General features: G+C 38.9%; 1 protein-coding gene across 6 annotated transcripts in view; it reads left to right on the top strand.

Moving 5' to 3' along the window:
• The first annotated feature begins 5,633 nt into the window (after positions 1 to 5,633).
• CLOCK (clock circadian regulator) overlaps positions 5,634 to 25,101 on the top strand; it is a 52,423-nt gene continuing 32,955 nt past the window's right edge. Inside the window, exons 1-3 of one of the 6 annotated variants that reach the window (XM_088130874.1) lie at positions 5,754 to 6,047; positions 23,513 to 23,650; positions 24,124 to 24,376. The gene's annotated coding sequence lies outside the window, so the exon portion shown is untranslated. The other 5 variants (XM_088130879.1, XM_088130875.1, XM_088130872.1 and 2 more) reach the window with 5 other exon arrangements.

Here is a 25,101-nt window from a genome sequence, read left to right as displayed (position 1 = left end):
ATTGTCCAAATTCTTATCCATTCAAATAGTTTCAAAAACTGGGAAAATGTAGGCCTGCTGAAAACATTTTTTCTGTATTTCCTTGCCTGTTAACATTGGAAACTTGATCATTATAGCCTATGCTGAACAAAATTCTGTTACACAGTGAAACACCCAACTAAATATGTATATGTCAAGAGAATGGTAGGTTATATAGTGACAACAGATCAATGAAGCAAGGCTGATGATGAATGCATGAGGTCTGGTCATTTTAAATGCTTTACAAACAGAGAAGAAGCAAAGGAGAAAAACACCAGTGAACAATTCTTCCACTTATTAAAAAATTAACTAAATACAAAAAACAAAGAAAAAGAATAAACAACATTATAAAGGGGGGGGGAAGCTAAAAAAGGAAACAAAAACACACAGGGCATATATTCACAGACATACTTACTTATATAAAGTTGTACAGTAAACATTTCACCAGAATAATTGAAGGAACGAATTAGATTCTTTTTTAACTCCTTATTTGATAGTGTAGTTCTTATATTACACTGTATTTGCTTTTTAATTATTTTAAGCAACCAATATAATTATATTACAACACACACACACACACACAAATGCGCGCACACATGGATTCACACATGATTTTTGTGCCTTTGACTCAGTCTTGACTCCTGGTGACTACATGGACAAGTCCATACAGTTGTTTTCTTGGCAACACTTTTCAGAGGTGGTTTGCCATTGTCTTTTTCCTAGGGTGAGAGAGAGTGACTGGCCCAAACACCCAGACAGCTATCCCACTCCTAGTCCAGTGTCTTAACTACTAAACCAAACTGGGTCTCACATTTCATGCCTGTGTTCAACTCATTGTAGCCAGCTGCATGGACTGAAGCAGAGTGTCAAGTCCACGATGTCCAACTCTCAGTTCTGAAGCATTCTCACGCAACCAGGCTTGGGTCAGATAAATACTTCTTTATTAAGAGGTACATGCAGCTTGTAAACAGAACATTGCTAAAACTAATGGCTTGGGTAAACCTCCCTCTATTTATCCCCCCTCCCCTTATTGCCTGGCGTCGTGACTCCTCTTCACCTGTTGTTGACCTCTCTCCTTCCTCCCCGAGCTTCTTCCTGGTTCTTTGGGCCCCAGCTGCCTGGCCGGCAATCAAACCAGTCTAAATTGCCCATATATGGTTAAGCTGCTTCCCAACTCCCCTTACAACCATTAACAGCCACACACACCCCCTTAGTTACAAGTGGCAGAAACAAATCAATCCAACTCCCAACGAATGCAATACAATGGAAAACAACAACGGTTGGGTGATGCAGGTTCTGACACAGAGAAGAAGTTTAAACAGATAGTAGAGATAGATAACTTGGATCCATACAATGATACACAGAACAAACCATTGCAACTTTCTTAATTTGCCAAGCCAAATTAAGTGTTGTATTAAATTTAGGAAAAACACAAGATAAATGGAATGCAGATAATCTTGTCCATTCACCTTCTTTGTCACAAAAGTCTTTGGAAGGAAATTCTCTTGAATTGTCCTCACAACCACTTAAATGAAGTTGGCCAAGCAGGAATGCCTTTTTTGGATTACTATCATCTGAGCTGTATGACTAGTTCCCCCTCTTGTGATGATGACAGTTTAACGTCAATTTCACATTCAACTGGTGTTCTTCCTAGAAATAACCTCAAATTTCAGAGGAATAGCCATATTAATTTGTTGATGTAAAAATAATCAAGAATCACGGCAATCTGCAATTTATTTAACACCAGAGGCATTTATACACTATCTGGAACAGTATTCTATAGGGCATGGTGAAGAACTTGTGATCCTTCCAGTGCTACTGAATCTCAGTTCCCAACAGCCTTAGTCAGCACTGTCAATCGTGAAGAATGCAAGGATTTATCATTCAGCAACAATTTTACCAATTTAAAGTTGCTTACCCCTTAGAAAAGTTATGATTTTTTTTTATAGCCAAGCTTTCCCCACTTTAGAAATTCTCAGCTTAGGCCATGTTGTCTGAGGAATTCTGGGAGGTTCATACATCACATTAACTTTTAACGTTCCATGTTTGGTTTGAGCTTATATGTATGAACCAAACTATTATGGTAATTACCTCTACCTTATAAATATCATGGGTGAACCCAGCCACTGAATTATGCTGTGCACATATCCAAGAGAATTTATGACCAGGTTATCTTAAATTCTAAGATAGGTTTTTGAAGGAATATGTTTCTGGGAACAGTTCTCTCAATTACTAAACCCATTGGCTCAGTTCACACATTGCACTGATGAACTGTTGAATAATCAAATGGACTTAGCTCAGTAAGGGGATTTCTCTACTTTTAGAGTGTTTATTTTGTGTGGTGAAATTATCTCACTAGTGATTTCTTTGCACTAGAAAGAGAATCTTTCATTCATCCTCAAGACATGTGAATTTGCCTGAATCAGCTAGAGGTGAGTTAAGTTCCTTTATTACATTATAGCAGAGGATTTGAGTCAGCCTTAAACAAGCTGATTTTCTTTGTGTGGGTGATGAATGAAATTGGTATGAAGGATCACTTCTAATGCCTATTTGCAAAAGAAGCAATTAACAATTTTATTCAGCAGAGACCTTATTTAAGATTGAAGCCATTATAGCTGAAGCTATTAATAAGGATGTTTGCTGATGGCAGGAAGTGCTGGGATTATGATGAAAGTCATAGGGATGAATTAATACTGAATTCAACCCCAAGACTACATTGGGTTTCCTCTGTAGATACTTGTTTCAGCTTCTTTTCTCCAAGGAAACGAAACCATCTCCAATAAGCAATCCAAACTCACAACATGGGGACACACGTTTGGTAAGGAAGCAACATTTCACGAACACTTGAAAAGGGGGAAGTTAAGTGTTGGGAAAGTATTGATGGGCTCCCGCATAATCCTATGCATGGAGTAAGTCCCATTGAGTTCATAACTGAAGGCTGAACAGCACTGTAGTCTCAGTAAAGATAAACAGAAACGATTGTGGCTCTGCTTCTTTTGAATAGGACTCTGTTTGAAATGCAGACTTACCCTCCTAAATAGATAAATTAAAACAAGAGCTAAGAATTGGAGCTAGGGCAAGCCATAAAAGGAACAAGCTCTAATTAAGAATGCCACATGCAAATAAAATTAAGTTCTTGGGTGGTTCGTTAAATGTTTCCAGTTAACTATGAGTTCATTTAGAACAAACATTTAAATTGTCCCTTAACTCCGCTGTATAAACCCACAAGCCAACCTATTTCTTTTGGTAAAAAAACAAACCAAAAACTTCCCTGAACCTTCCTTGGCAAAGGGATCTTGCTGAAGGAAACCATACCTTTTCCCCAAAGCTACAAATATTTTCTTTTCATGTTTCCAGAAAGAGCATTGCCTCCAGGTTCTTTAGTTTCTCATGCTTGAATCAGCCTATCAAAACAGACATTTGCAGTTTTTCCTGAAAACAGCACAACCACATTTGGCATTTACTCACAGTGAGAACTTATTTCACTTGCTATTTTTGGCCTATCATCCAGACAAAAGAACTTCACTGGAGAACACTTAAATGTTATGTTTCCCTATTTGGTCCTTTAAGGGTATTGTAACAATGCTCTCTCTTACCTGAAATATACTGGGTCTCTACATTCCTTCACTTCCTTTGGGACTGATCTTTAGATTTCTAAATGGCATTTGTTTCAGTTACTAAAGTTTTTTTTTAATTCTTTTAATTCTTAAGTTTGGTATTTCTCTTTCCCAAAATATATAAAGAGATCCCTCTAGATTAAATGCAGCCACCAGAAATGTCTGATTCACTAGTAGTTATTTTTCTTCTATCTTTATGTATTTGCAAAATTTTTATAGCACCCCAATTAATCTACTTTGGGTGGTTCACAAAAAGCAGAGAATAAACAAACTATACCTCAATCCCCTTGAACCAGCATGATACAACATATAGGTGATTAGGGTCAGAACTTTCCAGAATGGCAAGGATAAAGGGAATCAGCTTTATTTTTAAATTTGGGACATGTGTTTATACAGTTTATGTATTTGAAAAATTATGTGGGAAGCCAAGACTGTTAAGTGTTAATTTGGTTAAAGTTGCTTAGCAACCTTGGGGAAAATATTAGTTATGAACAAACAACATAAAAGGAATACACCAAGCTTTAATGATACCAAGCAATGCTTGTGGTAATAGTGACAAGTTCTGCAAGGCGTAAATTCTAACCATGCATTTCCAAACTATAAACAAATCCTAATGTTTGAAGAAGCAGGATAGAAAGGGTATTGACCCTTGCAAACTTCAGTGTTGGGGAAGACTCCTGAGAAGACCATAGATAGCCAAGAAAACAAACCAGTGGAACGTCAAACAATTCAACCGAGTTCTCACTCAAAGCACACATGACCAGGCTCAAATTAAGATACTTCAGACACATTATGCGAAGACCCAGCTTCCAGGAGAAGGCTCTAATGCTGGGAAAAGTGGAGGGAAAGTGAAAAAGAGAATGACCAGCAACAAGGTGGATGGACTCCGTTGGAATGGCGATGAGTGCACCATTGGAAGACCTGAAAGACCAGGCTAGGGACAGATCATCCCGGAGAAAATCTACCTATGTTGTCACTAAGGGTCGGCATCAACTTAATGGCATCTATCATCTTATATCTTAATGGCATAATCTATCAAATGTTTGAACAAGGTGCTTCATTTCTTAGTTGGTGTTAATCATTCTCAAAGGGAAAATTCAAAGAATAAAAAATGTTCTAGAGCAGGATTTTCCAAACAGTGAGGTGTTACCTCCCTTGGGGAGGTGCAGAGAAACTTTTAGTTGTACATTGTTACAATTAATCCACCTTTCCCAAAGTTTTGTTCATTTGTGCTCATTTTCAGGGGAGGACTTTTTAGCGGAGGTGTGTACATTAAGATTACACTAAAAGGAGGTGTGATGGCAAAAAGTTTAGGAACCTCTGTTCTAGAGCAAGGATTTTCAGTTTTTTTCAGGAAACTATTAAAAAAAAAACAAGCCTGGAACCCCTGATCAAGAAGTAAACGTTTAAGGACAGAAAACTGGCTGGTGTTGAGTGAGCTTTTTATTTTTGGCCGCAGCCTCTGCCGGAAGCTCCCTCGTGCTCCCAGATGCCTCCCTCGGGGCTCCACATCGTCTTCAAGGTGCCACGACCGTCTTGTCGCCTTCTTTTTTAAGTGGCCCCATTGTAAAGCAGCCCCCTTAGCTTTGTCCTCAGGCGGAAGTTCCCCTGCTTTTAACCGACCTTGCACGCCGGCACCAACGCCGGGCACCGACAATCCCCACGTCTAAACCGACTCCTCCACGGAAAGAATTCAACCCAACTTTCTTCTCGCTCAATCACGCGCATGCGCACCGGCGCCTTCTCGCAGCGCCCTTCTTTTCACGTAGCTCCAGTTCCTCCCTCGCCGCCTAGCTCGAACGAGGTAATCTGAGGTCAGGCGAGCCGGACTAGGGCGCCTGCGCAAGAGACCCATTCCCGTAACGTTTCGGCGGCGCACGCGCAGAGCACCCCTTGTCCTTACTCGGCTCTTGACGAAGGGGAATCACCCTCGGCAGCCTGAGCTGGAGTATGAGCCTATCGCGCATGCTTAGTAGCCACCAGGGACATAGAGGGAGAGGGGGGGCTCGCTGGATCGGGCTCCGCTCTCGCTCCCGCTGCGGGTTGCTAGGAGCGCACGCGCAGAAGGGGAAACTTTCCCCAGGCGCGGCGGCGGCTACTGTTTTGCCGGTAAGCGCTAGGGTGGCGCATGCGCGGTAGTTGGAAGGTTGCTGCTGAGGCCTGGGACGCTGCCGCCGTCGCTCCTGCTGCTGAGGAAACGAGGGCAAGTCGCCTCGTGGATGGTGGGGGGGCTGGACTCCGCAGCCCCCTGCCTGAGGAACGAGGGGCAGAGTGAGGAGACCCGCGCGGGGGCGGGGGCGGGGGCGAGGGAGATAGTTGCTGCCGCTGCCGCCGCCACCCCTCTAGACCAGCAGCATCCTCATCCTCCACGGCGAGGGCGGGAGGACAGGTTTCCGCGGCAAGCGGGCTGAGGTAAACTTTGACAAGCGGGTTGGCGCAGGGCTATGATATCAGGCGCCCCCCCCCCGCGAAGGCCTCAGATGACCCGCAGTGGACGCCGCTCAGGCCCTCTGGGGGGAGCCCTTCCCTTCCCTTCCCTACCCAGCCCGGCCACTCCCGTCCTCGCCGCTTGGGCTCCATAGCGAGGCGGGGACGGGGGAGCCCCGTGGTTTCATAACGGAGACCCAAGCCGGCGGCAGCCTTCCCTTCCCTTCCCTGGGGCTGCGGAGGTGCCCGGTTGCCGCCGCCGCCGCCGCCGGGCTTCCCGGCGTGGGCACGCGCGCGCGAGGGGGATCCCGGCCGCTTCCCTTCTCTCGCCCTCCCTCTTCGCCCGTCCGCCGTGTGGCGTGGTGGGGTTGCCCCGACACGCCCTCCAAGTCCGTTCGCCCTTTTTTTGTCCTTTAACGGCGTCCCAGGGATGCGGGCGGGGAGGGGTTTCCTCGTCCTCCCGCTTGTGGAGGGGCGGCTGAATTCTCCAGGGGTGGCCTGAGGACCCCACGCCCTCAGGGGCTCCGCGGAGTCAAATAAATGCATACTTTGAAATTTCAGTTTTAATTTCTAACACAGTAAATAGCGATGGGTATAACCCACATAAACCAAAGCTCTTGGGGGTCCTGGATCATTTTTAAGAAGGTAAAACGGTCCCGAGACCAAATGCTTGAGAACCACCGATCTAGGGCATTGGATCAGCCTGCAGGAGGCACCCATTCCTTAGTTTATTTTCCACAGTTAGGACCAGTCCCTGCCCTCTCTTCTGCAGAGGGGTCAGTTTGATATGGGTACTGTCAGCAATAATAAGTCCTGACTTCTTGGTGCCATTGCATTCTTTTAACGACCGGGTCCTATCTCTGCTCCTCTAATCTTGCTGTGCTTTTATGTGTATGTGTCCAAATTTGCCTACAGTGGAAAATCTGTGTAGAATAACTGACTCCTCTCCATGGTGAATGGATAGGAGGCTGGGAACACCTTAAGTAAATGCTGTGGAATTCAGCCACACATTGTTTGCCTGTACAATGTATGGGTTCACAGAGCACCAGCTGTCACACGATGCTGTGTCCTTTGCTTAAAAATGTCTTTTAAGTGCTCCTGTTTAAGTGAGAACCTATGAGTGTGCAGTTTTGATTGTCTCGAATCTTCAGTTGTAGTTCTGTGTATGCTTTCAAAAATCCTTAAAATGAGAATAGCTTGAAGGTTAATAAGATGTCAGTTGTATGGTTTTGCTGTCCTGGGTACTACAGAGCTAAGGCCTTGTCCCACTTTTCTGTCACCAAGCTCAGTAAAGTTCATATGTATGTTCCAGTGATCTCCCATCTGGGTACGACCAGGTTTATAGAAGACTAGTTGCAAACTTTCAAGGGCATGATAACACCATTGTCCGTATATATTAAAATGTCTTCATATCTCATAAAGCAAAACAGAACACTTTGCCTTGTTTCATAGGGATAAGGAAGGCTTTTTGAATTCCAGTGCCAAGTACTTTGAGTTATAAGACATAATAGTCAGGATTAAAAGCAGTTTTCAAGCAAGTAAGAACAAGCAGAGAAATACTCTATTTCTCTCAGCTTCATTAGGTCTGATGCCATCATTTCTCTTCTGGGTGCGATGTTTTAAGCCTTGGTGAAATTGCAAAGTTGGTCACATGGCAAATCTTCATATTGTTTTGAACAGACAATATTGTTTAAAGGGGATTAAAAGTTGGGTGCCCAGTTTTTCCTGCACCAAGGGCCATGTTTGCTATTTGCCATGTTGGAGGCCACATTTCAAAAAATTGTGTATAAGACCAAGACAAAAAGTAAAATTAATTCCTTTTTATTTATGTTTAAATTTAAGTAATGTAATACAGTACTTAAATTCAGTGTTTAATATTTTTTTCCTTTCTATCATATTAAAAATTAGAACTTAGTAACTATTTATGGAAATTTGTGGGGCTGCAGGTTATGCACATCTAAATGTAGTTTATTACAGCATTCATTGAAATAAAGTAGAAGATGCTAGGAACTTTTAGCTGTGTAACATGACTTGTTTATTTACTGTGGCCATTTTATTTATCATGAGTGTGTTTGCATAAGGGGGGGGATAGGAAGAATTCTGAACATACTGTATTGCGTTCAAAGTTCCTAGAGAGGGTTGAGAATTTATGTCAAGCTTTTATTTAACAGCATTGCTACCATGTATCATTACAACTGCTCACATTTTTCTGTCAAAATTTTGGAAATTATTTTTTATATCTTTTTAATGATATCTGAATCCTTAAAAAGGAATATCACTTTCTATTATCTTATGTTTAGCACAGTTGCTAAACTGTACTGTACTTAACACTGTGAATTTTAAAGCATATTTTTTGTTGAAGATTGGGCAGCAGAATGCTTGGATGCTGGATGTCATTCTCAAGGATAATTAATACTCTGACAATGTAATGAATATAATAATGTGGTTATTCAAGGAATTATAAAAAAATAAGCATTAGGCTGTGCCAGAACAATGGTTCAATTAGATCAGAATTGTTTGTTCTGTTACTAGTTGATCATATATTGTATGTATGTATATAATTTATACATCCCATCAGGTTCTGTGGTTTTCTTCATAACAATGAAAAAAAGCAAAACAAATCCCCCATATTGAATTGGTTTGTTCTGCACAATGTTAGCTTTATTGGACCATTTTGAGTTGGTTCTGATCTAATTGAATCATTATCTGGAATTATTTTTAATATTCTAATACAAATAATCATTTAATGGAATATTGGGGGGGGGGTTGGTGCACTATCTAAAGCATCTTGGTTTTATCTGCAAAGTGGCCAGTATATATTAATTTTATGAGATTATATATCATTTTAATAATATGTATTTTGAGAACATCATAAATATAGCATTGTGAAGGGATGTTATCTGTAGGTGACTGGGACAAAGCTTCCATCGCTGAACTATTAGTCTTTGTACTGCGTGATGATTTATGTCTGGCTCCCTTTATTTTACTGTAGTTTCTCCCCCTTTCTGATTAGATTCTGTATCCCTATCTGGAATACAAGATTTGAGTATCTTTTTCATACTCAGTATAGGAAGCCAGCCTGCTCCTTGGTGCATGCCCTTACAGATAGGTTGCAGGATCATGCAGGTGGGCAAAATATGTTAAGAACAACAGGATTGTAATTAGGTTTATGTATTCATTTAAAGAGTAGAAGTGAAGAGTATGTATGCTTTTCAATTAAATTTTGATGACTTTCAAATAAAAAAAAAGAAAGCCTTGTCTTCCATGATCAAATTAGAACTCCAAAGAAACTCAAAGTATTATGGAGGATGGAAGAATAATTGGCAGGTGGTCAGTGTATGTGCCCATGAGCTGTTTCTGCAGGCATTCATGACATTTCATAGGTTTGTATAATTTGACTTCTTCATTTCTCTGAATGCTTAAAATATATGAGCAGCTTCTGACCAGACTATCTCTCCCTTTACAAGAATTCAGTAAGTTCTTTCTTAGATCTAGCAAATTAGTTTGTTGCTATGGTCACATCAATTTGTGAAATTCCTCTCTATTCTTACCAAACAGAAACTTGAGAACTAAAGCTACTGGCAAACACATAGAAAAGCTGCAAATCTCTGAAGAAGCTGAATAGATCTCATGCTTGGGAGATTAGATTAATGTTTTAACTTTTATTTTTTATTGAAATACAAGGAAGAAATGCATATTTAGTGCAGTATTATACAGTATATGAAAACCAAAGCTTCCTTCTTCATTTCATGTCTGATACCAATGTAATTATCCATTCCTCTATTACATACTGTCCATTAAGTCATATCTACTTTGAGCAATTATCATCTCTTTGTCCATTCAATTTTATAGTTGAAAGTGGCAATGAAACATCAAATTTGATCCCCATTTTTAAATCAGAGGTGTTAGATTATATTTAAAGAACAAGCAGCATAATAAAATCCATCTATTTCTCCAAGTGTTTACAACAGGGATTATCAATGTTTTGGTGACCACTGGTCACCTTTAATATTATAGGGGTCCTGAAACTTGCAGTTTATGGCGTGATGATGTAAATGTGGATGGAGCAATGATGCAAAATGGTTTGAGAAATATGTTTTTTTTTTATAAATACAGCATATTTACTGTACTGTCCACCTGTAAACTCAGACTATCAGTTAGTTTCTGGTAACTCTACTACCAAAATTTAGCAGAATAATTGGAGGCAGATACTTGGTTGCAGCTTGCCTTTCTTTGATTGAAAGCCATTTTTACATTATAAATTCTTCTAGTAGTCCTATGCGTCTTTACACATTTAAAAGCACAGTCAAAAACATGTTGTACTAAGCCATAATATGATTTATCTGGTTTTACCCTAGAGTAATGTGTGAATACAGCTATGATATAATCTCTATTTCCATCTGTACTGTTTTTCCCCCCTGAAAATCATTCTGCCAAAGTCAGGCCATTTTGGCTGCATGATTTTGGCTGTTTTGGGGGAGAAGGTTAAGGGTGTGCATGGGGGTGGTTTACGTCCCAGGGACCTTCTTCTAGTCCCTCCTGCTCTTTTTTATTTAGAAGGAGAAACCTTGTCAATAAAAGGTGTCGTTGAGCATTGTTGCTGGTGTGATCTCAGGAGGCTGGGAGGAGACATCTCTGGCTCATATATTTCACAGCCAGTAGGATTCCTGCAAAGTATTTGTAGTGAAAAAAATGGTGTTAGGTAAAGCAAGTAAATTACCTCCTCTCAAAACCACTTTCCCAGGGAAATATCTCAGCCATAAAGCACTTAGAAAGGCAAGGAATGTTGATAGAGCTAGAAGATACTAATAGGTGAGCAAAGGCCCTGGGAAGCAAGGTCAGTTTAAGATAAACCTATAAAAGTAACTCTCTAGAAAGAAACTGTGCTCATGAAATACTGCCTCTGTTCTTTCAAATACACCATTGTCCGTATAGAAAAGCCCTCATTAGCTCATAGTATTTGCCCTAACTACCTCACTGACCTCACTAAACACATGATGAACTGCTATATCCAGTCAAATACTTTGCTGCTGTATCCAGTCATATGTATTTTCTAATTTCCATAACTCTATATAGAGAGGTTGCATTCCTGTCTCTTTTTAGGTTAGCCTCTGCTTTCTCCACTATTTAATAAACAATTTGTATTCAGTAGAGGAGTATTGAAGAGTCTGATCCCCATTAGAAAATTATCAGGAGAAATTTCTCCTACACATGCATATACATTTGGTTTTTTTAACTATACAGTGGGGCAAAAAAGTATTTAGTCAGCCACCAATTGTGCAAGTTCTCCCACTTAAAAAGATGAGAGAGGCCTGTAATTTTCATCATAGGTATACCTCAACTATGAGAGACAAAATGGGGAAAAAAATCCAGAAAATCACATTGTCTGATTTTTAAAGAATTTATTTGCAAATCATGGTGGAAAATAAGTATTTGGTCAATATCAAAAGTTCATCTCAATACTTTGTTATATATCCTTTGTTGGGAATGACAGAGGTCAAACGTTTTCTGTAAGTCTTCACAAGGTTTTCACACACTGTTGCTGGTATTTTGGCCCATTCCTCCATGCAGATCTCCTCTAGAGCAGTGATGTTTTGGGGCTGTCGCTGGGCAACACGGACTTTCAACTCCCTCCAAAGGTTTTCCATGGGGTTGAGATCTGGAGACTGGCTAGGTCACTCCAGGACCTTGAAATGCTTCTTACGAAGCCACTCCTTCGTTGCCCGGGTGGTGTGTTTGGGATCATTGTCATGCTGAAAGACCCAGCCACGTTTCATCTTCAATGCCCTTGCTGATGGAAGGAGGTGTTCACTCAAAATCTCACGATACATGGCCCCATTCATTCTTTCCTTTACACGGATCAGTCGTCCTGGTCCCTTTGCAGACAAACAGCCCCAAAGCATGATGTTTCCACCCCCATGCTTCACAGTAAGTATGGTGTTCTTTGGATGCAACTCAGCATTCTCTCTCCTCCAAACACGACAAGTTGAGTTTAGACCAAAACATTCTACTTTGGTTTCATCTGACCATATGACATTCTCCCAATCCTCTTCTGGATCATCCAAATGCTCACTAGCAAACTTCAGACAGGCCCGGACATGTACTGGCTTAAGCAGGGGGACACATCTGGCACTGCAGGATTTGAGTCTCTGGCAGCGTAGTGTGTTACTGATGGTAGCCTTTGTTACTTTGATCCCAGCTCTCTGCAGGTCATTCACTAGGTCCCCCCGTGTGGTTCTGGGATTTTTGCTCACCGTTCTTGTGATCATTTTGACCCCACAGGGTGAGATCTTGCATGGAGCCCCAGATCGAGGGAGATTATCAGTGGTCTTGTATGTCTTCCATTTTCTAATTATTGCTCCCACAGTTGATTTCTTCACACCAAGCTGCTTGCCTATTGCAGATTCAGTCTTCCCAGCCTGGTACAGGTCTACAATTTTGTTTCTGGTGTCCTTCAACAGCTCTTTGTTCTTGGCCATAGTGGAGCTTGGAGTGTGACTGTTTGAGGTTGTGGACAGGTGTCTTTTATACTGATAACAAGGTCAAACAGGTGCCATTACTACAGGTAAGGAGTGGAGGACAGAGGAGCCTCTTAAAGAAGTAGTTACAGGTCTGTGAGAGCCAGACATCTTGCTTGTTTGTAGGTGACCAAATACTTATTTTCCACCATGATTTGCAAATAAATTCTTTAAAAATCAGACAATGTGATTTTCTGGATTTTTTTTCTCATTTTGTCTCTCATAGTTGAGGTATACCTGTGATGAAAATTATAGGCCTCCCTCATCTTTTTAAGTGGGAGAACTCGCACAATTGGTGGCTGACTAAATACTTTTTTGCCCCACTGTATATGTCTATTCAGAATTGAATATACTCAGTTCGAGAGTACTTCCATGTAAATGTAAATTGGGTTATATTCTTTTCTATCAAAATATGGAATATGTACATAGAAGTAGAAGCATTTTAATTAACCATGCACACTTCATGGAATTTCATGCATCTTCTTATAGAATTGCAGTTCTCTAAGAAGATGCATGAAATTCCATGAAGTATGTATTAACTATACCGGCATTTCTTGTCCTTGTGCCTTCCTGACTTTTTGAGCTATAAATCCTACTGTAGTAAATGATCTAGAATGAAGTTTATAAGCTAAAGCATCTATAGGGAACTGCTTTGGAGACCACAACGTCAAAATGAAACAGCAAAACTAATGGTGAAATACCCACAAATTTGAAATATTTTTTTGAGACTGAACTTTATTTGCAAAGAAAAATGGTTGTATTCTCCAGATTCATAAATGGTGTTCTCCGTATTTTTTAAGGATATGTAAATTGGCAAATGATACTACAAATGCTTTTGACAGCTGATTGTACTGTATAGAATCTTTAGAACCAATATCAGTACCTCTAGTCTGTAAGCACTGGTTTTAGTTTTCAATTTTTTCACATGTTACTGTTTTTCCTACACCTGAATCTGGAACTTGAGCTGAAGAATACTAATCTATCCAGGAACAAGCTGTCAGTTTTGCCACACATGCATGTTTTGGGTTCCTTTGTCTGATCTGAAAAAAGCTAAGCAGGATGAGACCTGGTTAAGTGAGAAACAACCAGGAAACCTGTGAAGTTGAAAAAATATCCTAGAAGAAGGTAATAGCAAATCACTTCCAAATTTTTGGAATTTTTGCTAGCAGAACTGCATAGTTAACTTCATGGTATAACAGGTATCAAGTTTGACTAACAGGAGTCTTTATCTATGCTAAGACTCATAAAACAAACAAGCAAATACATGGAAGTATTGCTTCACATAATCATAATTAATATATGTTATTCAGTGTTAAAAGGTATTATGCAAAATGCATTTGCTTCTGGTAGGGAACAGATCAAATGTATGTTGTTACTTTGTTCTGTTAGTGGACATCTTTTCAGAGAACAGTCCCTTCAGTTTTATAACAATAAAGCTGGTTTTGTGAATTGAGGACCCTGTGGGTTGAAAATAAGCAAGGATATATTGCTAATCAAGTTCAGTAATATGTGCCACTGTGAGTTAGCTAATGGATTGCTTTTCCTATCTTAATGGGTTAGTATTTGAGTAGGAATCCTGTGCTATTCATAAGTGCATGAAGATCAATTCTAATGAGACTGTAGTGGTTACAAGAGTTGAAATTCTTTATTTTTAAATAGCTGCTAAATTCCTGAAAAATAAGATATTGACTTGCTCTTTTGAGGCTGCATTGGTGAAAATAAATAAAAATAAAACATTTTAAAAGTAATTGTACCATATATGAATAATATGGTAAATCTAAAGTGCTCAAGGAATTTATTAGGAATTGAATACAAATGTTCAAAAATAAAATAAAGACTTCCCATCATTACATATTTGTAAGAAATGGAATAATTCTTCATTTGTATTTTTGACAAGGAATCATTGACACATGTTTTTAATTATAGTGTTATGTTAAATTTATCACTACAGACTTAAAATTTTATGGATTTTAATTTTTAAAGATTATATTTTGTTTTTTAGTTTTATTACACTTTAATTTTAAATTATAAAATAAATGTGCAGGTTGAACACAAAAATAGATTTGGAACCAGTTCAAGGTTTAGTTCAGATCTTCCATTATTTCTTGAAAGCAATAGGAAAAAATGGTAATAGTATTCATAGAGCTTTTTCTGGAATGATCCTGTTTGATTTTGGAAGCATTGTTTAGAATTAATGGCTTTAAAATTATGAATTGTGAAAAAAATGAATGGCTTTGGGTTTAGATGTACAGATTAGTGGAAATGAAAGTAGATTTCTGATATCCTACAATAAGTAAGCTTAGTCTTTAAAAATAATTTGCCTAGTTAATGAGTCTTTTAAAATATCACCAGACATACAGTATAGTGTCTGATAAAGGCTGTAGATTTGTTTATTAATACCATCATATATGTAAAGATACTGTAGTAGGTTCAAGTAGAATTGTGAATCTTGTTACTTGTAGTTTGATTTATATTAATTAGAATAAGGATGTGTTAACTATCACCTCTCTAGCTGGCCATTGTTTTAAGATACATTCTTCTAGCCTGAAGAAAACATTAATAATTTCATTTCATTCTCTTTTTATTTAGAATATTTGATTGATTGATTGATTATGTGCCATCAAGTCAGCATTGACTCTTAATAATTAAAAAGATAGATTTTCTTCAGCTTTGATCTGTCCCTAACCTGGTCCTTTAGGTCTTCCAACAGTGTATCCATTGTCACTGTAACTGAGTCCATCCACCTTGCTGCTGGATGTCCTCTTTTTCACTTTCCTTCCACTTTTCCCAGCATTAGAGCCTTCTCCAAAGAGTTAGGTCTTTGCATAATGTGTCCAAAGTATCTTTGAGCATGGCCATGTGTGCCTTGAGTGAGAACTCTGGGTTGATTTATTTAATGATCTATTTGTCTGTTCTTTTGGCCATCCATGGTATGCTCAGGAGTCTTCTGAAACACTCAAGTTCAAAAGCATCAATATTCTTTCTGTCCTGCTCCTTTAAGGACCAACTTTTGCTTCCATAGAGTGCCACAGGGAATACCATTGCTTGGATTTTGCTGATCTTGTTAGAATATTTGCATGCTGTCATTTAGTTTCACCCTTTCTGAGACAGCTTACAAAGTTCATAAGAATAATGCCAACAGAAAACTTAACTTCAGAACAAAAAAATTAAATTAAACTTTGAAACTAGGTTTTTCAAAACTAAAAAAGCAAAAAAAAAAATTAACAAAAGTAGAAAAACATTCTAGGGCAGATTAATAGCATATCTTGAAATCCTGGAAAAATAATTTTTTTAGCTGAAATTAGAGATAGCCAAAGTGAACATCCCTCAGGAAGCCGTTCAGAATGCAAGACCCTCCGTCAAAATGGCCTTTCCCTGGTCAACAGTCTCCTTTTAAGAAAGAGACATTCTAGATCATTTTAGTTATGATTTATAGATTTATATCCCATTGAATCCATGTCATATCAAACATTGAAACCAAGTTTAGAGAAATATGAAGAAATAAAGACAAATATTTGGATAGTAGAGATAAAGTTTAAGCAAACACAGATGTTTAAAATTGTTTATCATATTATGCCATTTCATTACCCTAAGCTTATTTGCAGGCAATAAAATAATAATAATAATTTGTAATTTTCAGTGTTGTATGTATAATTCAGTTGCTGTGAGCATTTATTATCCATTTTTAACTTCATTCTTTAATCAATCAAATCTTTATTATGATCATAGACCGGCATAACATTCTTTAATAAATTGTCACGGATGACAGTTTTTAAAATATATGCATATATATATTGAAGAAAATATATGGATAAAATTTTAAAAAATAAATTGTTTAAAACTACAGACTATGTAGGATATAATTGTGGCCTCAGAATTGATTTAAATTCTGTATTGAGATAGCACATATGTGAGGTTTGCAGGATTTTTCTAGGTGGCAAAGCATTTTATGCACAATATACATTTATGTTGCTTGGAATATTGCAGTGAAATTTTGCATTCCTGTAGAATTGTTTCAGTCCCAAAGAACTTCATACTCTTCTGTCTTGGTTTGGGAACTTTGACTTTGTTCTAAGCATGTCATATGATTGTTTCCTCAAGTTGCTTGGCAAATGATTTTTAAATCATAGTTACTATCCAAAAATAGTCTGTCATATGGCATGAGAGCATGATGTAAAAAAGTAAACAAAATCACATTCCAAAATAAACAAAATCCTAATGGTTTAAAGCAGTTCCTGTGGTTATGCACTGACAGATTGCAAATACAGTTTTATCTCTTTATTTAGAGGAAAGCTTCACTGTGCTTATTGGAGTTTATTACCAAAGTGTTTTTCACTTGTGTTTTCTGGTAGGTAAGAATTTGGTTTGCAAGGGCAAATCCAGGAATATTTATTCTGGCTTTGTAGTAGTAACATTTCTTGAGAGACAATTGTGTGGTTTCCTGGTAGCAGCTCTTGTTCCTGGAAGAAATCAAATCACTCACCAAGACAGAGAAGAGAGAGTTACCATGCTAGCCCCTACACAATGATATCATAGAATAAAATCTTCCTTTAAAACAGGGATGTACAACTTTTTCATGGGAAGGAGTACATTTCATCTAAGAGTGGTGTGCCAAGGCTGGTGATTGAGGCTAGAAAATACACAGACAAAATGATAAATTTGTGCATGAATAAAACTAAATAAATAAATAATGATTGGCAGATGGTTTTTACAGATTGTTAGACCCACTCATTATCTTTCAAAACTCATTCTGGGCTTTGTTTGCTGCTCTGTCTGCACAAGTCTGCTGCAAGCTTGCCCAGGCAAAGCAAGAGGGAGTTTTTACAGCACTTCCACTTTGCCTATACAAATGAAGAGTAGGAATCCATCCTCTGGTTGTCCTAGGAAAGCTGAGAACGGGTTTCTGCCTTAGGCCACTGGGTTGCTCAGGAGATGAGGAGATCCCAACTTTGGGTTTCCCAGGACTCCTTCCTTTCACAGCCTCTCCCACTCCTCTTGTCCCCATTTTACTTCAATAGTATGATATCCCCCCAGAGATCTGTATTGCTCTCGCCCTTTTGATTTTTTGCAATTGTTTAAAGACCTGGCTGTCCTTTAGTTGAGCCCCTTTTGTGTTTTTGGGTTTTGGTCCTGTCTTCTGGTCAGCTGTATTCTCTTTCTTTGATATGTGTTGTTTTCTCTTAATTTTTTAATTGTAATCTAGAATCACTCTGGAGTTGTGCAGCCTCAAAACAGAAATAATACATAAATAAATAATAAATAGGTCCTGCTCACTGGAAACCCCTGGCTAAAACAGACATGCCCATGCTTTTTTAAAAAGAGTTTTCACTCTTTGCTTTACAGTCTAAATAAATGCTGTCCTTCAATTTACCCCTGGAAATTTACCCCTTCCAACAAATGGTGCTATAGCTTAAAGTCCTCCCATTCTGGCAAGAAGAGATGTTCTTATGAGGTTGTGAGTGAGAAAGAGGGATAATAATGTTAGGATGGGAGAGCACAAAGTTTGGATGATTTTTACTACAACAGTCATGAGCTGCATGGGAAGAGGAGGGGAAAAAGTAAAATGAGGGCATAGAGATTGGGCTTGTGGCATGAGTGGTGTGAATGAGCAAAGAAGAAAATGAACTAGGGATTGAGAACTTCTGCAGCCTCTGAGTGTTAAGGAGCAAAGAGAATAAACACAATGAGTAAACAAGCAGGGTGGAGAGTGATGTTGGTGAGAGCAGAGAGGAGACATTAGGTCCATAGGCAGCAGGAAGTTAATCTCAACTTTAAAAAAAATCAAGAAACAGTATAGATTATTTTCCTATTTAAAATTAAGCAAACCGATAAAAGAGAAGGCTGCTGACAGATCAAAGGAAAACGTCTCCCCAGGCAAGTAACAGAATGCTGTCCCACTGGGAATTGTACTCAGTTGCTCCCCTATCCCCGCTTCTAGGAAAGGAGGCAAGACCTTCTTTAGCTTGATCTTTTCAGTTTGAATTATTTAGTAGTGATTTTAATTGTTTATATCAGATTGTAGCTGTTTCATTTTTTATTGCCTCGACTATCCTCTGGGCAGAAAGGAAAATATAACCTGTATGAATAATAACAACTGTCACCACAATTCAATTATATATTTTCCGTTTTAAGGAGGCCCATACAGTGCCTCTACTGCTATCCTTAGTTGCAGTTACTGAATCAGATTAATGTTTTACTTTTCGTCAGTAGTATGATAATTGAATTCACTATCACAATCTGATTACTTCCTATCTATATTTTATTTTATGTTTAAAAAATGTGCAGTTGTAAAACAGGACTAGGAACGCTCATCATATAAGAATGCTGCTTAAGAAAGCAGCAACCAAGTTTGCCAAGCAGCAAGTCTGTAGTATACTGCCACAGCTATATTTCTTGTTTCTTACTCCTCTCTGTATTTACACATTTCCATACTATTCAGTTGTTAATTTTAATGCACGAGTCTCATTCCGCTGTTAGTGATACCTATAGTACCATATTTGTTATTCCTTTGAGTTCAGAGGCCAGGAGTCAAAGTAGCTTTGGATTTGTATTTCCCAAATATCTGCTTCTCCTCAATCTTAAAGCTTTTTAGAAAACCTCTTTTTAAACTGTTGAGAGTCAAGAGGCATCTGCTATTATGTAGTGGAAAGAGTAAAAGTTGCTTATGGGATAGCACAAGCTATTAGGCATACCTGTGGTAATAGTCTATTCTAAGCATGATATTTCTGCCACAATTCAAAATGTGGGTAGATTGAATAGAACAAAGACGTGGACAGTTAATGTGATTACTTCCCATAACTTTCCATCTTCTGTCACATTTAAAATGACAATTTGGTGGCAAAGTTTGAAAGAGTTTGAAAGCTGCATCCAGGTGTGGAGTCAAATGTTTTTCAATCTTGCTGTAAAGACTGATGCTAGATGTAATACTTATATTGTGCATATTTTTTCTAAAACTGTATCGTATTTGACAAAATAGTCATACTGTATTTTCAAAGCTTTAAAAAACAAGTTTCATGTCTGATTCAAAGTGCTAGTTGTCATCTTTAAAATCCTACATAGCATAGGACTGGGTTACTTGAGGGACTGCCTTCTCCCAAGAACATTTGCCCACCCCACATGCTCCAGGTTTATTCTTTTAAATGTTTAAATGTTCACTCTTAGCATACAGCTTGATGTCATCCATGTAGAGGAGGTGGCTGATGGTACTTCCACTCTTGAACTTGTATCCATATCCAGTCCTTGTGATTATCTGGCTGAGGGGGTTCAAGCCTATGCAGAACAGCAGCGGGGACAGTGCATCACCTTGGTATATGCTGCACTTGATGGTCACTTGTGTGAGCTATCTTGAGTTGACTTTCAGGGACAGCATACTCCAGGTTTATTCTTTTAAATGTTATCAACTTGTGAGACCTAAGAAGTGTGCCTTTTCTGTGGTTGCCCCTGTTCTCTGGAACAGTCCTCTCCCAAATGTATGACAAACCCCAGCTCTGTTTGTCTTTGGGAAAGCCGTTAAGGCCTGTCTCTTCCCCCAGGTATTAGGGGTCATTTCAGTGAGAGTCCCCTTTTGGTTCTGTTATGTTGTTTGGTCATCATTTTATATTTTGAATTTTATATTTGTATATTGTATATGTTTAATATTACATGGTTTGGGGGTAGGTTGGTTTATTGTTTGTTTTTTATGCTGTATGCTGCCCAGAGTCACACTGCTTGAGTTGGGCAGCCTTATATACCTTTTTAAATAAATAAATAAATAATAAATAAATGTAACAATGACTGTATTCTAGATTTCATAATATTTCTTTGTGCATATTTGTAGATACATTGATTGACCAAAAGAAATAATTCTATTCAAACAGGCAATAATGGCTTAATTCCTATAACAAAAAAAAAAAAGTCAATAGTACAGTAAACTACTGAGCCAGAAAGACATCAGCATCCCTGCCCACTCCCCAGCAGATTGTTTAATTGTCCTGTGTTTAATTTATACCAATTTACTTTTTTTTTTTTTTTAATACTGTTGTTTGACTACTGCTGCTGGTAGAATGATACAGTAAATGAAAGTTAAACATTTTCCTGTTTTGTTTCTTAGAAGGGAGCTCAAAATACAGTTTAGTGTCTGAACAGCAGTAGTAATGAAAAGGCTTTCATTTTAAAAATAATCAGAGCTATGAGGAATAAGGTAGCTGAATAAAATAGAACAGTTATTAAAGAGGAAACTGGCAAGGTGGGAAGAAGGATGTCTAGGAATAGAGACAGCTATTTTGTAAACAAGTTCATCATTATTAGGATAATTGTATCTGTGATACGCTTTACTGTTCTATCCACACCTTGTCCCATAAAAGCTCCATAGTGGGGATTTATTCAGTAGTCTCTGCTGCCTTGCTAAGTATAATCAACTGGGAATAAAAGGAGCAATGTAATTTCCCTGCCTCTAACTTTTTTAGGTGTTTTATGTGCTGATGGCAGCCAAATATTCAGTCTCCAGAAGTTTTCCTGTCAGGTGTGACTGTGAAATATAGAAAGTAGAACCCTGTTCATTTCAGTTTATGTGTTAAGTAATGTTGGGGGGATGCATTCTTTGAGTCCAGTATGGAAATAAATCATCCTGCATATTTTTAAAAGAGTGAATGATATGTCAGGATAACATGAAGTTACTAGTACCAGAAGTACATATTGATAAAGTGAAATTCACATGTTGTATCTCAGCATGTATAGTGGGGCAAAAAAGTATTTAGTCAGCCACCAATTGTGCAAGTTCTCCCACTTAAAAAGATGAGAGAGGCCTGTAATTTTCATCATAGGTATACCTCAACTATGAGAGACAAAATGGGGAAAAAAATCCAGAAAATCACATTGTCTGATTTTTAAAGAATTTATTTGCAAATCATGGTGGAAAATAAGTATTTGGTCAATATCAAAAGTTCATCTCAATACTTTGTTATATATCCTTTGTTGGCAATGACAGAGGTCAAACGTTTTCTGTAAGTCTTCACAAGGTTTTCACACACTGTTGCTGGTATTTTGGCCCATTCCTCCATGCAGATCTCCTCTAGAGCAGTGATGTTTTGGGGCTGTCACTGGGCAACACGGACTTTCAACTCCCTCCAGAGGTTTTCCATGGGGTTGAGATCTGGAGACTGGCTAGGCCACTCCGGGACCTTGAAATGCTTCTTATGAAGCCACTCCTTCGTTGCCCGGGTGGTATGTTTGGGATCATTGTCATGCTGAAAGACCCAGCCATGTTTCATCTTCAATGCCCTTGCTGATGGAAGGAGGTGTTCACTCAAAATCTCACGATACATGGCTCCATTCATTCTTTCCTTTACACGGATCAGTCGTCCTGGTCCCTTTGCAGACAAACAGCCCCAAAGCATGATGTTTCCACCCCCATGCTTCACAGTAAGTATGGTGTTCTTTGGATGCAACTCAGCATTCTTTCTCCTCCAAACACGAGTTGAGTTTAGACCAAAACGTTCTACTTTGGTTTCATCTGACCATATGACATTTTCCCAATCCTCTTCTGGATCATCCAAATGCTCTCTAGCAAACTTCAGACAGGCCCGGACATGTACTGGCTTAAGCAGGGGGACACATCTGGCACTGCAGGATTTGAGTCCCTGGCAGCGTAGTGTGTTACTGATGGTAGCCTTTGTTACTTTGGTCCCAGCTCTCTGCAGGTCATTCACTAGGTCCCCCCGTGTGGTTCTGGGATTTTTGCTCACCGTTCTTGTGATCATTTTGACCCCACGGGGTGAGATCTTGCATGGAGCCCCAGATCAAGGGAGATTATCCGTGGTATTGTATGTCTTCCATTTTCTAATTATTGCTCCCACAGTTGATTTCTTCACACCAAGCTGCTTGCCTATTGCAGATTCAGTCTTCCCAGCCTGGTGCAGGTCTACAATTTTGTTTCTGGTGTCCTTCAACAGCTCTTTGGTCTTGGCCATAGTGGAGCTTGGAGTGTGAGTGTTTGAGGTTGTGGACAGGTGTCTTTTATACTGATAACAAGGTCAAACAGGTGCCATTACTACAGGTAAGGAGTGGAGGACAGAGGAGCCTCTTAAAGAAGTAGTTACAGGTCTGTGAGAGCCAGACATCTTGCTTGTTTGTAGGTGACCAAATACTTATTTTCCACCATGATTTGCAAATAAATTCTTTAAAAATCAGACAATGTGATTTTCTGGATTTTTTTCCCCATTTTGTCTCTCGTAGTTGAGGTATACCTATGATGAAAATTACAGGCCTCTCTCATCTTTTTAAGTGGGAGAACTTGCACAATTGGTGGCTGACTAAATACCTTTTTGCCCCACTGTATCCAATATTAGTACAGAATTTGTATTCCTGAAGTTACTGTCTAAAGATGTATACATATGGGAACCATATTCAAATATAACCTGATGGATCAGTACAACTAGATGAAGTATATCATAACTAGATCAGTATATACTAGATGAAGCAAAGAGATATTGATTTGTTGCCATGTAGTGAGCATCTAGCCTTTTGCAAGCCAAAAATGGTGGGCCTAGTGCAGATAGCATAAAAAAATACATTTACAGATATGCAGAGTTATATAACATGTATAATTATAGATGAAGAATTCATATTATTGAACATTAATAAATCAGCTCAAAAGGCTGCAGCTTTTTGAGGTTGTAGCCTTGCTAAATAGCCTTAAGTGTATTAGAAAGAACTATTCAAGATCAAAAGGAAAAGCCTTGTTTATTTTAATTGAAAATATTTATAGTCCATCCCCTTCACAAGTGTACAACAATTGGAGAAAACCAAATAGCAAATGTTACAACAGAACAAAAAATATATACCAAGATAGAATGCCCACAATCAGTCAATTAGAGCCAACGTTGCAGTGGAACAAAAATGTTTTAACCACCTTGTAGAATGCAAGCTAAGAGGATGGTACATATATCTTTACAGAAGCCTATTCCAGAGCATGGCTCTTCTTTACAAGAAGACATGCCCACTCCACCAAGCCTTGTGTACTTCCTGACAGAATCAATTTTGGCAAGGCAGTACCTGATGTAACCAGTTGCTGTGCTATGTGGGGCTTTGAAGGTAATAATGAGTATTTTGAATTAGGCAGCAACCTCAAGATCAGTATTATTGTACAGTGGTGGGGCTGCCCTGCTAGCAGTCTGGCCTCTGCATTGTGGACCAGTTGCAGCTTCCAAGTGATCACCAAAGACTGCTCTGCATAGAATGCATTGTACTCATCCAACCATATGATAATTAGATAATTAAAACCTTCACAAGGTTTAGTTATGGTCATGAGTTACCACTTTCTGGACATTGTGGGCCAAGTAGGGTCACAGTTGCCATACTGGCCAATGCTGGGCAAAAGCATCATGGGCCACAGCCTCCTCCTTCTGCTTGTTTAAATAGAAGCCTTGGGTCCAGGAGGACTCCTAGATTGCACCCTATTTAGTGTAACTACCAGGACTGGTGGTATTAGACTACCTCAGTGTTTATGGATGAAAAGCAAGTCAGTATTGGTTGAGTTTAATTTTAGTTTGTTTCATCCCATCCAGACTCTGACAGCTTCCAGACACCGGTTCAGGCTTTCTACAGCATGTCTGACTCAGTCCAAGGTGATAGCATATGGGTATCATCAGCCTACTGATGACACTTCACCCCAAGGCGATAGATGATCTCTCCCACCGGGCTCAAATAGATGTTAAATAACATAAGAGAGAGCCTTGAGCCCTGTGGCATCCCACACAGGAGCAACCAAGGATTCAAGTTCTGCTCCTCTGTGATTACTGACTGGAACCGCTGATTCAGGTAGGAATGGAGCCACTGTAAAATGGTGCCCCTGAGTCCCAATCTTTGTAGCCAGTCCAGCAAGATATCATGATCAATGGCACTCAATGGTGCCAAGAGGTCCAACAGGACCAAGAAGGCACTCACTAATTAATTAGAGCTAAACTATAGCATCTACCTGGGCACCATATTAAAAACAATTGTATAGATAGTAATACAGTTAGCCAATATATAGGAACTTATATTGCAACTTCAAAGTGAACCTTCTCAAGAAATTTCATATCGTTGGGTGAGCTTTTCTGTCCATTAGTTTAAGAAAAAGAATAAATCAAAATGGTCATGAAATTGCTATGATTTCTCTGTGAAGGGGAATATTTCAGACTTTTATATGTAGAAGAAAAATAAATGGGATGGGTGTGTATAAAATTGTGTATGTGGTATAAGATTCTTCATGGTGTGGAAAAAGTAGATAAAAAAAGAATTTCTCTCCATTTTAGAATATGAGATCAAATGAGGAAATTTAGAGGCAAAGGAAAACATTCTACGTAGACTACACAGTTAAGCTGTGCAATTCTCCTTCACAAGGTTTAGTTATGGTCATGAACTTTGGTGACTTTTACATTTTTAAAGTGATGTTAAGATTGAAAGTGAACACCAGTTGCTGGGGGAATATAAGTGGTGCTTTTGCATCTGATTGATCGCTGTAGGGACAAAATGCTGGATTAAATAGTCCATTGGTCTGATCC

This window comes from Python bivittatus, unplaced genomic scaffold (assembly GCF_059951505.1).
Source record: "Python bivittatus isolate LINGU-HERP-01145 unplaced genomic scaffold, Pbiv_v1 ctg000070_np1212, whole genome shotgun sequence".
Lineage (NCBI taxonomy): Eukaryota > Metazoa > Chordata > Lepidosauria > Squamata > Pythonidae > Python > Python bivittatus.
The sequence above is the reverse complement of the archived record's forward strand: the minus strand, read 5'-3'. Positions and strand labels throughout refer to the sequence as shown.